Source organism: Anguilla rostrata, chromosome 1 (genome assembly GCF_018555375.3).
Source record: "Anguilla rostrata isolate EN2019 chromosome 1, ASM1855537v3, whole genome shotgun sequence".
NCBI classification, from domain to species: Eukaryota; Metazoa; Chordata; class Actinopteri; order Anguilliformes; family Anguillidae; genus Anguilla; species Anguilla rostrata.
This window is the reverse complement of record NC_057933.1, coordinates 51,375,612-51,388,945: the sequence shown is the minus strand read 5'-3', so window position 1 is coordinate 51,388,945 and position 13,334 is coordinate 51,375,612. Positions and strand designations below refer to the sequence as shown.

Here is a 13,334-nt window from a genome sequence, read left to right as displayed (position 1 = left end):
AAACATCATAGATGTACTTTTGGCAACTCTGGTATTGTCACAGATGTATCTTGTGGAGTATTTAAAAAAATAAAAATAAAAACATTTAGTTTCTTAAAAATCACTTCTTCGTTTTAATGCAGGAAGAAGTACTTGTTACAGATGGTAATCTGGCAATCTCTGCTGGTCGTCCAATGTCATTTATTGAGTCATTCTCTTTTATCTGCACAACTATCGGTGCTTTCTCATTTCGTCTGCAACTTCTTCTGTTGACCTTAAAACAAGCTTCCTAGTTTACAGGCAAACATCTTTTACATTAATTGCATTTTCCTCTTTTATTCCATATTTGACAGATTTCCTTTTTTACTAAGTCGACACATGCACTCTTTTGCACAGAACCTTCTTAACACTCCAAGGAAAAACATTTTCAGGGCTTAGAAGCTGTTACTAAATGTAGTTTCAAAAATCCTAAAATTATGACAACACACGTAACACATAGTGGATACATATAATGATCAAATACTCTGCATAAGAAAGCTATACTTCTTATCTGACAAATTGGGTGGATATGCCTTTTGTATTCTCAGAGTAAATTGAAGTGCTTATTGTAGGGTGGCAGAAAGTGACGTCTTGAGAATAAAATGGCAAAGGTTTACATTTATGTGTTTTTAAGCTGAAGATATCAGTGGCAGGGAAGATATAATATTTATATCACTAGGCACTTTATTTTTCATATTAATGTTGGCAAATATCCTTGAGGGCTTTTAGTAGAGAAACAAATGCTGAAAATATCTTTACATATCAGAACATGTCACAGAGCCACATACTACAGATAGCTTTCAGCTTATATTGTTGTCTATATTAACACAGAAGGGTTTGTATTAATGTGGAGCCTATCAGTACGTGTGACATTTGGTTTGGACATGTGATAAAACAGGTTAAGTTCTGATTTATCCCCATGTCCTAATGAAACTAGCCAGCTCCACACTCTTGGATTTTTCCATATATAATATAAATTATGCAATTCCTTGCATAGGGGTTGGTAACATCTACCCACAATGCAGGTGGAGTATTCGCACATGTTCAGAATTTATTTTCAGTGCAGAAAATGTTATGCTGGTTTAAATGTGTTGTGCAGGCAGATCAACTTATCAATCCCTACTCTTCACCTCGCCCATCTAACCTGTTGAACCTGCATACTTGAGGACCTTTATAGGGTCTTTTCATTTATAAAGAAAGTAAAATATTCTTTCTGGTTTCATGTCAAATATTACACCCCTAACTTTCTGTACACATCTGGGCCGCGTGGCAAACACAGACACGATTTCACAGCGGCAGAGGGCGGCACTGAATAGGCCATTTGGAATGTGGGTGGCAAAAAATGATAGAACGCATGTCCGCACAAGGCTAAACGCCTCTTACTGTGAAATTGCGAGACTTGTTATTGAAGACTTCCTCTGACTGGAGTGTCCGAAAGAAGTCTCCAGCTCGAACACAGCCAAAAAGCGAAACCTCAAAGTCACAGCTGCGACTAAACCACAGCCAACAGGAAGTGCAGCCTGCTGGAGCACTAACAGAAATATCATTATGTCACCGTGGGGACGAAAACAAATTCTGAGAAGCCCTTTGTTGCAATGCCTTTATTTACCAAAGGGAACACGGTGCAGTGCGCTGAAACACGCCGTGTCGAGGCCTGGCTACTGTGCTGGCGCTTCCCCCTCTTGCTCGGTCACATTTTAGGAAGGGCGGGGGCGGCGTGGTTGTGAATGAACAGGATGAGCCGGAGCGAAGCACTGTCCCATAGGGTTGGGGAGAGAGGGGGTGTGGCCTGTGTAATGATGAGGGGTAGCCCTGGTGGTCTCTCGCCACCACGGCCTAGAAGTGCGATGCAGCTCCGCACACATGGTGCACACGGCACACAGCCCGGCTCACACGGCTGGGAGCCGTGGAAACAGCTGGAGAGGATTATCCTGGCTGAGGGATAGAAGTTCAAACTCTGAGCAGCTATACAAATTACCCTCACATCAACTCATCAGGGCACATACTGTTACTATGGCAAGAAATACCATTACTGTGATCCCATTACAGGCCCTCTATGTCAATGAATAGTACTGAGATACTGAAAATATTACTACTATTACTGTTATGACTACACACTGCTACTGCTCCAACAACTACTGATATTACCAGGCCTGTGACTAGTTCAGAACATGCACACTTGTGCTGACCTATACAATTTAGAATTTTTTTTGCATGTGAATACCATAGCAATTTCTTTGAAATGTTTTATTTTGTAAAAGGTTTCCTTCTTACAGTTCAACAAATTTCTACAACCTCCAGACATCCAGATAATTATTTCTATCTTGCTATGTTATTGACCTGCTAACTAGGTACAGTATAGGCTTTCATACATATTATTGGAACCAGTAAAATTAACATTTGAATGTACTACATGAGTTAACTGTCTAGTGAAACAGAATTGCTCCCATCTCAAGTGCTCTACCCACTCCATTGGAGTTAGCAAGCTACTAATTCACTTCAATGCTGCAAAGGATATATAACTTGAATAACTGAAATGGAAATATGTGCTATTTTACAGGTATAGGGTAAATGCTATGTTTAGGATTCTATGTTCATTTTTTCCTTGCTGTCACCCTTGATATCAGACCAATTATCCCACTGTTGTTTATTCAATAAATTCTTGGAAAATAAATACGAATCCACAGGCAGGCTTACATTTTAACAGTCTGCCAGCAACAAATTTTTTACTTATTTTTAAAGCCATTCCATGGATGCTTTTACTCATTGCCAGCAATTACCAAATGAAAATCTTAATTTCTCTTGTGCTGCCATAGAAATATAAAGACTTTTGTTCCAGTCCTGGAGCAGACCAATTTTATGGCATTTTATAATATAATTCAATAGGCTGCAGTTGAACCTTCATAAAAGCACTCTGTTTAGGCAAACAATTTTACCTCAAGTGATTTCAATTACAATGCACTAGCTAGCAGAACATGAGGTTAACTGGGGATTCACTCACTCACTCACACACACACGCACACACACACACACATAAAATGGTTAATTTGCAGAATTGTATCTGGCATATTTGCTGATGCATACAGATGATAAGTGTAACATTAGCCTACTTATGTTTCATTATGGCAACTTTCAATTTATATGAACATTCTATATATGAATTTGGCATATTATTTCACCACATATATGGGTAATCATTATTTGGAATAGACAGGCCTACGTTACTAATGTCTGGATGAACATGTGCACGTTATGTAGGCTACTTCAAGACTTCCTTACTTTCAGACGGTATAAGCTGCGTTTTCAACACTTCTAGCTGGTCAAAGCTGGTCTGTGGCTGGACAAAGCTGGTTAACCTGGTAGAGTAAACTGGTGGTCAGCTGGAGGACTAGCTTACTATATAGGTTGGTCAGCTGGTGAACAATTGTTGACCAACTAAAAGTGTCAAAAACACAGCCTAAACCAGCTTGACTAGTTTAGGCTTAAAATTGAATTTTTACCAGGGTTTCAATATTTAATTCTTATCCATGTAGCTATTTGTTTGTGTGTGTGTGTCACAAATCCTATAATTCTACTTTCACCTCCACTCGACATATTGAAATATAGAAAGTATAAAAATTGGACACAGACACACACACATATACACTTCGCTCTTGCCATCACTCTCATACAAGTGAATCTTGATCTCCTCTGTCCACAAGACCTTTTCCCAGACCAGAACTTTACAGGCTCTTCTAGATACATCTTAGCAAACTGTGACCTGGTAATCCCATTTTTTCCTTTAACTAGTGGTTGGCATCTTGCAGTATAGCCTTTGTAGTTCTGTTTGTGAAGTTTCTGCAAACAGTAGTCACTGACACATCAATGCCTGCCTTCTCATCTGTTGGATATGTGTTTGGGGGTGTTTATTCATCCTTTATCTATACTCGCTAATCCTGGTCAGGGTCGTGAGGGGTGGCTGGAGCCTATCCCAGCGTGGGCGAGAGGCAGGAATACACTCTGGAAAGGGCAGCAATATATCGCAGGGCATACGCACCATTTACTAACGATTCACTCACACACTCATACCTATGAGCAATTTAGAGTCTCCAATCAGGCTACCAGTCTGGCTTTGGACTGTGGGAGGAAACGGGAGTAGCATGTCAGTTTGGACAGTGGGAGGACACCGGAGTGCCCACAGGAAATCCATGCGGACACGGAGAGAACACACAAACTCCACACAGAAAGGCCCAGGCTGTGATTCGAGCCCAGGACCTTCTTACTGTGAGGCACAGTGTGACCCACTGCACTGCCGTTCTACCCGGTTTTGCTTCAAATTTTTTGGTCATCAAAAGCAGAGGTCTTTCTTGGCCTACCAGACCCTTTGCGATTACTGAGCTTACCAGTGCTCTCTTTCTTCTTAATGAAGTTCCAGACGGTTGATTTTGGGAAGCCTAAGGTTTGTTCTATGTGTCTGTTTTTTTTTCTTATTTCTCAGCCCGATTATGGCTTGCTTGACTTACACTGGCACAGCATCATCCATCTATACCCACTTACCCAGGGCAGGGTCGCAGGGGATGCCGGAGCCTATCCCAGCGTGCACCGGGCGAGAGGCAGGAACACACTCCGGACAGGCCACCAATCTATCGCAGGGCACACACACCACTCACTCACCATTCACTCACACACTCATAGAGGCAATTTAGAGTTTCCAATCAGCTGGAGCAAACACAGGAAGAATATGCAGACTCCACACAGAAAGGCCCAGGCCAGATCTGAATCTAGTTGTGAGGTGACAGTGCTACCCACTGCACCACCGTGCCGCATACCTGCACAACAGAAACATAAACTTATAAGCAGAAACACTTGTGAAGCCATTTGTCCCCAACATTATGGTGCCCTAAAATGAGGGGGGATATGCATAAAAAGCACTTCTACATAGTGGATCCACAATGTATGGAAAATTCTATAAAGCTGAGAATCTGAACTTAACCACGTGATTTGTTTGATTACAAATCTAAAATTGTGGAGCATGTCTTTGACCCAAACATTATGGAGCTCACTGTACGTACTTTTAATGACAGGAGACTATTGTAATTCATCACCAGTAGGCTAGCTACTGCTCGAAATGTATTTATACACCGACAGCAAATACGGTGCTATTCTCGCAAGCTATGTTGGAGAAGGCATTTTTTGCCACAAAAATATTTTTTATATTTTTAAAAGTTATACCTACGCTATTCCTTTATCCAAAAGGCCCACTGTTTTAAAACTCCAGAGGTCTGTCGGCTCAGCTATCTTAGCTCACAATACGCGTCACCCAGAGGCCCTTGCAGTGACGTCTAATTTGCATTGGCCAGCCAAAATGGCTGATGTTGCCCTGCAACACCTGTACAGATGAACTCCAGAAAGAGACGCCAAATGCCGTTCAACGCCAGTAGACAAGCAAGGTACTGAGTATAACTTACCCACCCGTCTCTTAAGCAGCACACTGTTGCTGCTATCGAACACGGAACACTTGATTTCTTAAGAAACCTTAGCCTATTTGTGAAGCAACTAACGTTTGATGGCCGTGATGTATCCAAAATTGACTAGGCTATACGAGACTGCAGGCAAGTTTTAGTTTGCTTCAGCAGTGTTAAAACATGTCATCAAAATGTGCAGTGTTCCTACAAATGCACTCCGATTCAGGGCTCCACAGTTGCAACAGCTAAAGCTACATGACCGTTTTGCTTTCTCTCAATAGTTTTAGCTTGGCTCCGTTGCGCTGCTCAGCCGTGTCCTAAAATGTTTGTAACGTGTTTTGCCATCTGACCATAGACCATCTGTATCGTCGTCGAATTACAAACGCATAATTTACTGTCACGTTGAATGTATCTCGTGTCGTGCACATTAATCGCACAATGATCTATTATAAGGCTACATGCGTGACTCAAAGAAATGCGTTATTGCGTATTGTTTCAGTTTATGATTGGACCTTTATGATGATTTGGCTCATATAGGCTACCGGTTTAAATTGAGCGAATCATCAAACATTGGCCTTAAAGTAGCAGACTAACTGTTTTTACTATAATTTATTTGAATAATACAAATCCACTATTGTTTTACTTTGAAAGTAACCTCATATAATTAGGCTATATTTAGCTGAGTCGACATGGAGAAACCATCTGCTCAATATTTAATTTCATCAAGTGGCGCTAATTGTGTACATGAGGTTTTTTTCTTTTATTTTTTTAAGTTAAAGATGACATCACCAACGTTCAAGATAAAAATTGAGTACGCGAAATCAGCGTCTCTTGTTTTACTCCACCAACTAACATGTAAATTCAGAGGAGCCTAATGACATTTCAATACGAGCATCATTACTAACATCTCAGTCGCATAAATCAGAAAAGAGTGACGTTACTAATATGACACGAAACGTCATTACTCGGAATTTACTTGTGAGTTGATGCTGTGAAAGACACTCATTTCGCGTAGCCTACTCAACTTTTATCTTGAACGTTCGTGGTAAAGCCACCTTTATCTTTAAAAGAAATAAAATAAACCTCATGTACACAATTAGCGTCACTGATTTCGCGGGTGTAGCGATGTGGAAGGTCGTTCGAACGACCCATGCTTTTAATAAGAGTACTTGGCTAATAATTCTGCCGAACACTTTTTCTATTATGACAATGATTATGCCAGTGATTATTATTAACAACAGTAATAACAAACGCATACATATTTGTCAATAATGACATTTATGTCCTTTGGGGTTACTATAATTTTATATCATGTCTATATTTACTGAAACAATTCCATTTGAAGTACCTAGCTGGCATCTGTGTCCTGTCTGGGATGCAATGATGCAGCTCTGTAGTTCACTTTCACTAACATAAATCTATGCCGCACTTTTACCCAAGGCCCTGCATCCTGTGTATGGGGCGTGGCGTAGTGCCTCTACTTCTCATCAGTCTGCTGCACAGAATCCATTTTACAATGGATTGGAAATGGTTATTAGATTATAATGGTGATTAGATGTCCATGCCACTAGGGCAACCCCAGTTTGGATAAGCCCTGAGACCATTCCCAGTTATTAAGTCAGGAACTTTGTTTAATGTTTCATCCATAAGGCAGAACGTCCTACAGCACGCCATCTTAACTTCCGGTTTTAGATGATATTCATTCACACAGATGTGTAAGGCATTTTGTGTTGTTATTTATTTAGTTTGTAAGCATGCACTTTGATTCTTGACTGATGCTTTGCAGTGGTCTCTGAAATCTGCAAGCTGGTGGTTACAAGTCCAGTTCCCTAACCACCATAATACATTGAGGAGCCTGTTTAGAACTGGATACAGTTCAACTCTGGTAGCAATTGTGAAAATTGAGTCATTGTGGATTTTAGCCTGCATCACTTTATATTTGACTGTATTGGATTAAGAATAAATTTCCCCTACATTTTGCAAAACACATTTCACCAATACCATGCCTATCTTTGTGCTACTTTGGAATGGTACTCTGTGGAAGTGCTACAGTGTCTTTTGAAAAATAGCCTGTTTTGTCAAGGGAGTGCATCTTCTGGTGCAGCGCCACCTTGCTGTGGGTGATCAGAACTTCACATCCAATGTCCTGACTCACTAGTAGCTTGTTATTGTATTAGACGAGGAATGTTCTCAGTGTACTACCTGAATAGGATAATAAACTATTCATCATACTTTTCCAGCGTTTAGAATAATGGTTAGCACTTTGGCTTTTCCAGTAAGACACGATGGGTTGTTTGCGACAATATGACTTCAGCAGGGACTCTAGCTAAGAGTTATTTTGTCGTCCTAAATATTTGCTGCAAAGGTTTAGGCCTTGATTGGATGCAGTTTTTACTGTGTATTAACACCTCCCAATGTTAGATTTGTTAAATTTCATGAACCTAGCGAAAATGAAATTAGCGTGGTAGTATTCCAAATTGTCATGGAATATCAAAAATATGATATTTACTTATCCATCCTTTTTAGCTTGTTGGGTGACTTTTGGACGCCGTATGATAACCCCAAGCACCCCCCCCCCCCCCAAAAAAAAAAAAAAAAAAAAAAACTCACAAAAAAGAGCAGGTAGACAGGCAAAAGGCAGCATTAGGACCATCCGTCTGGTGTTTATTTAATGTTCTCCATGCTCTGAAGGGTTTCTAGAAGCAGCACTGTAAATATCCCCATTGATCGAGAATCAGGGCCGTCAGATGATGCAGTGTTGAAGAACTACAAGAGTAAATCTACCCAGACAGTAATCCAATCCTATTTTCAGGGCTCTTGGATCTAAGATAGGTGCTTTAAATCGAAAACTTTTTTTTCCCTTCCTCTTTCTTTTTTTTTCTTATTCCTGTTGTTTTTTGGATGGCAGATCTCCGTCATCGGTGGTTTCACATCTAAGCTGCTTTCACAGTGAATATGTGGAAGAAGTGAACAGGAAGGGAATGCCCCCCCCTCGTCAAGGATTTTTATGTCTGGGATTCTGTTCAAGTTTAATGGTTTGCGTAGTTTTAAAATTTGTCCTTTTTTTGTAAATTATCCTTATTGTGACCCAATTGACTAAACTGAGCAAGAGCCAAGTTAATTGTGTAGACCTATGATAGGCACACATTAACGGCATAATATAGCCTATCATGAGTGTAGACTTAGCATGTCTGTATGCATGCTAATTATATGCTGTTGAGTCAAGTTAAATTATTAGTTTGCCAGTGATATTATAATGGTTCATCTAAGAAGTAGGCTACACAATCTCAGTATAGACTCTTTTCAGGAGAGGAAAATCTGATGGTCAACTTACTGTATTTTGTAAAAGGTGGCTATGCTGGTGGACATATGGCTTGTTTTGATGGTTGCTTTTAACAACACGTATGTATCATGTTTGGTTCTGATTGGATTGTGCAGTGCATCAGTTTATATTTTCCTCCACTGATACAGGGATTGCACAGGTACTCTCAGATAGAGGGTGCATTTATTTGTGGCTCAGAATGAGTAAAACAATATTGGAAACGGTAACATTTCCAAAGAAATTGTAAGCAATCTCAAAGAATACTCACACGCTCTTGCTAGTTATTCTTTGTTTTACCAGGCCTTCTGTTTCAAAGTTTTGATACCTATTTCCCTTTGTTGCTCCAAAAACGAAGTGGCACACTTACTACCTTAACAGCCTGAGTTGGATGGTTCCAAACTGTGTTTGGGGAGGTCTGGGGAATCCACAGGGAAACCCGGATGTGAATCCCCCAAATCCCCTCCCCCCTCCCCCTGGATTTGTTGTGCTCCTCAGAACTTTCTCAGCATAATCCAAGACCCTACCCAGCCATCCAGGTTTCCTTTGTTCCCTTCCTCAACGAATCGCACAATATGCTTTGATGGCAGATGGTAATCTTTTGCTTTGTACTGATGTGGGGGCACATTAATCCCCCTGGTTTCTCTTTCTTTCAGCCTGTACAGCAGTGTGGCTAGGTAGAGTCTTCAGAGGAGTATGACATCACAGGTTCCTAACAATTTAGGCTACCTCTGAGGAGACTTTTGAAGTGCACATACAACTAAATTAGGAATCCCGGGGGTAAATACAGCAGTTGTGGAGAAACTGTGGATATAATGAAGCTTAGTGTCGATTCACTGTGTAATAACATAAACGTAAAGTAAATAGCCTACTTCCTAAAATCTGTGACAATGCATGACACTTGAGATGTTCACTTAGTTCAGAGGTCATTGGGCTCTAAAAAAACTGAACATTTGACTGTATCATCAGAGTTGTTCATCCTTGATCTGTGCAGGTGGTCTGCATAAATGAGCAGTCAGAAGAGTGATAGCTATTTTGCAGGCCTTGCAGCTTTTGCCTGTGGAATCTAGGCATGTTTTCCACTCGCATCGCCTGTGGCTACAGTACAGGAGCGTGCTTCAAAATGCTGCAGTATCATATGTTCCCTCAGTGTCTGGTGTCCCTCCCAGGTAGATACCCATGTTTCACTTGAAGAGACACTGCAGCCCAGGTTGCATTCTGATGTTACACAAACCTCTCAATGAGCAATCTTTGGTAACCAGGTCAGGGTGGTGGTTTTGGGGGGGGGGGGGGGTGAGTGGTAAAATTTACACATTTGGGAAATTAATTAAGCCTGCAATGTCATTTGGAAGCACTGGTCACCCGAGTTTATCCTGTGCTGTGGCTGGGCGCGGGTCTGAGTGCGACGTGAAAGGCTTTTCACGTGCGCTTTTTTAACACTTCCCGCCGCCAGCGCCGGTTTACACAAGAATAGGATGCTGGAACCACAGTGCCATTATTGTGATGTCTAAATGAGGTGTAACACACCTTGTGTGTACAGCTAGAAGGCAGCGAGTTAAAGGGTGAACCTAATCTCTTAATCCTTTTAACTCCCCCATCTGTCATTTCTGCTGGGGGAAGATCCCCCACAATTACGTTTCAAACATACCTGTGTGCTTTTGTTTCCTTCTAATTTCTGCTTTGTGGAAGTTGGAATTAAACGCTTCATTAAACAAGCCCCACCCCAACGCTAAGAATGCCGCACCACTGGCAGAATTTCCCCTCTGACTGATTAACCCCGTAATGCCTGAATTGTAGTGTCAGTGCAATATAATTACTAGGTTATTTAGTAGGCACCCTCCTTCAAGGAAACTTAAGGCATATAGCCTAGATGGTGTATATGGCAGCATACTGTATGAATACAAACACAGATAAATAATAGTGTTTAAGTCTGATCAATTACCATTTACTGTTAATTGTAACTTACAATTAAAATGTTTTTACTTTTATTTCTTGACAAGCATGACTTTCCAAGTTACTGTTCCATCAACAAAATTAATCTATTGTGTTTGCAAAGAAAAGAACATTTCAGTTGGCAAATGTGGATTGAATCCAGGCCCTAATCTGTGGCAAATATGCAGAACATAATGCAGCCTTAATTACGAAGTAAAACATTTCCATCTATTTCCGACTTTTTATTTGAGAGTCTTTTTAAATATTCTGCAACATTTACACCTGCCAGAGTACGGGCATGTTTTTTTTGGTTTACACTGTCTTCAAGTAGCTATACCGAGGCTGGGATCAGTCTCTCTCGGCTCGTTTTCCAATATGACGCACTTTGTTGTCATAAGCGGGCCAAGTCAAGCTAATTTTCATGGATCTCAAGGTACTAAGCCGCCATCGGCATGTTTCCCCCACTGCAGTGCTCACCATAGTACCTCACCATTATTGCGCGCATCAATTAATAATAATACTCAAACCCGCTGTGGGAAGCTTCAACCACCAAGCAGAACAAAGTCACCGGTTCTTTGTCTTCTGACCGCTTAACTGTGTTTCATCACTAGCAGTGTATTTTTTATTCATGTTTATATTCATATTCATGGTTGTATTTATATTCATAATGGAATGAGAATGAGTTCAAGTATCCTGAACTCTCTTCACTCAGGAAGACAGAGGGACCTTTGTTAGCAGCTACTCTGTGGATTTGCACCGCACAGTAGTACTTAATGTCAAACTGTTGCGGTGTGCATTCCCACACTGTCAAGGAAATGTCATCCATTAAATTGTTGATGTGGCTAATTACCAAACATTAAACCCTTGATTACCTAAAAAAGGAGATGCAAATACATTACAAATAATCTCAGTATTACAGAATCACACTGAAGTGCTAATTGGTGTACATGCCATTTCACTGCTGCCAACTTAACTAGAATTAACTCAAATTTGGGAACAACATTCAACAAACACAAAACATCTCACCAAAGCATATGTAAAATTATATGAATGAATGGTAGTATAATCATAATCATTTTGTCTCATGCAGGTTTTCATGTTTTGTCAGTTAGAAAACTGAAAACTATAATTAGCATGCACACACAGAATAAAAAACAAATATATTTACTACAAATCATTACTGTCATCTAATACTATGAGGGTATTAACAGTTGGCCTGTGGGGTGGAAACTGGGGTAGTTGACCTCTGACACAGCTGGAATGGATCTGAGGTTAGGTATCAAGTACCTGTGGAAATTGAACAAAAACGCAAACCCCCATTTTAAATGGCCCAGAGCCAACACAATATACCTGAATGTAGTCATTGAGAACAAACTGCTAGCCAATGGGCTTAACTATTAGTGCTTGAAATAAGCTGACTTACTTCTAAAAATGTCTCCACCAACTGATAAAGATAATGTACAGTATTAAACCACGTCTACTGTGCTACATTTATTAACCCTAAATTCATTTGTATATAATAAAAGTAAGCGACCTGACTAAGGTTTTTTTTGGGAACAGATTGATTGTTTGACCTAGTGTTTTAAGATTTCTGACCAATAATGAGGTCTGCATCAACCAGGACACTAAAATACCAGTGCTTTGAAGTACCATAATGAAGTAAAACTTTTAAATTAACCTTTTAAGCCTTCAGTGTCTTTTGTGTTGCGCTGGTACACTTAAAAATATTGTCAAATATGAATGAATATGAATTGCTACTAGACCAAAACAAGCGACCAATCTTACAATACATAGCAATGTATGAAATGACAAAAAAAGACTAGTAATAGTCTACTGCTGCTCAGGTGTCTTACAGGAGATCAATGCTTGTATTCAGTCAGCTTCTGCCCTCAACTTTGACACAGGAAATGCAAGTATTTACTAAAAACATGGTTTGGCTAGTTAAACCATGATTGCTTAACTTAACAAAGTGTGTCTGTGAAAGAAAAATCTGACCATTTGCAGTCAATATTAAGACCATATGTCAATTAAATCCAGGTGCAAGTGTGAACATAAAAGATGTCCATGCTTTTTAATACTGAACCGCTATTTGTTTACTTCTGGACCGGTACCTAAAGCAAGCTGACGCTAGAACCCCACCACACCCTGCCTGAACAGTGCTGTGCTTGATTGGCACATGCACTTGAGTGCTGTCCCATTTTCACTGTAGTTCCAGGATCAGCAGCAAGCTAGCCAGCTGTCCACCTCTGACTTTAGTAGTTAGCTACCTGTGTCCAAGCTGACTGAGTATTTCAGTTATTACGAAGAAATCGCATAAGTGTTTTTTTTTTTCACGATCCAACCTCGTTGATGACAAATTAAGTAATTAATCTGCGCTTGCTCCACATGTGATTTCCTGTAAGGCTGATATCTGCTACAGGACCCAGGTCAGTCTGCTTATGTGATATATTAATAATTCTCATTAGATTCTCATTTATGGCTCTTAAGGGCACAAAAAATCTGCATGGATGACCTGCACAAAATTCTCTCACCTTCAGAGTTCCAAATTAATTTTATGAAGCAATAAAAAGGACCAGGTGATTGATCGCAGCAATATGGCCATTTATGTTATATTTATTAAA

At 40.2% G+C, this 13,334-nt stretch overlaps 1 long non-coding RNA gene across 1 annotated transcript; it reads right to left on the bottom strand.

The window, feature by feature from the left end:
* Nucleotides 1-1,401: 1,401 nt before the first annotated feature.
* LOC135258158 (uncharacterized) lies at nucleotides 1,402-5,799 on the bottom strand. Its single transcript, XR_010330890.1, has 3 exons — nucleotides 5,466-5,799; nucleotides 4,521-4,640; nucleotides 1,402-1,953 (listed from the first exon to the last, which is right to left on the bottom strand). It is a non-coding gene; the product is annotated as an uncharacterized LOC135258158 (long non-coding RNA).
* Between the last annotated feature and the right edge of the window lie 7,535 nt (nucleotides 5,800-13,334).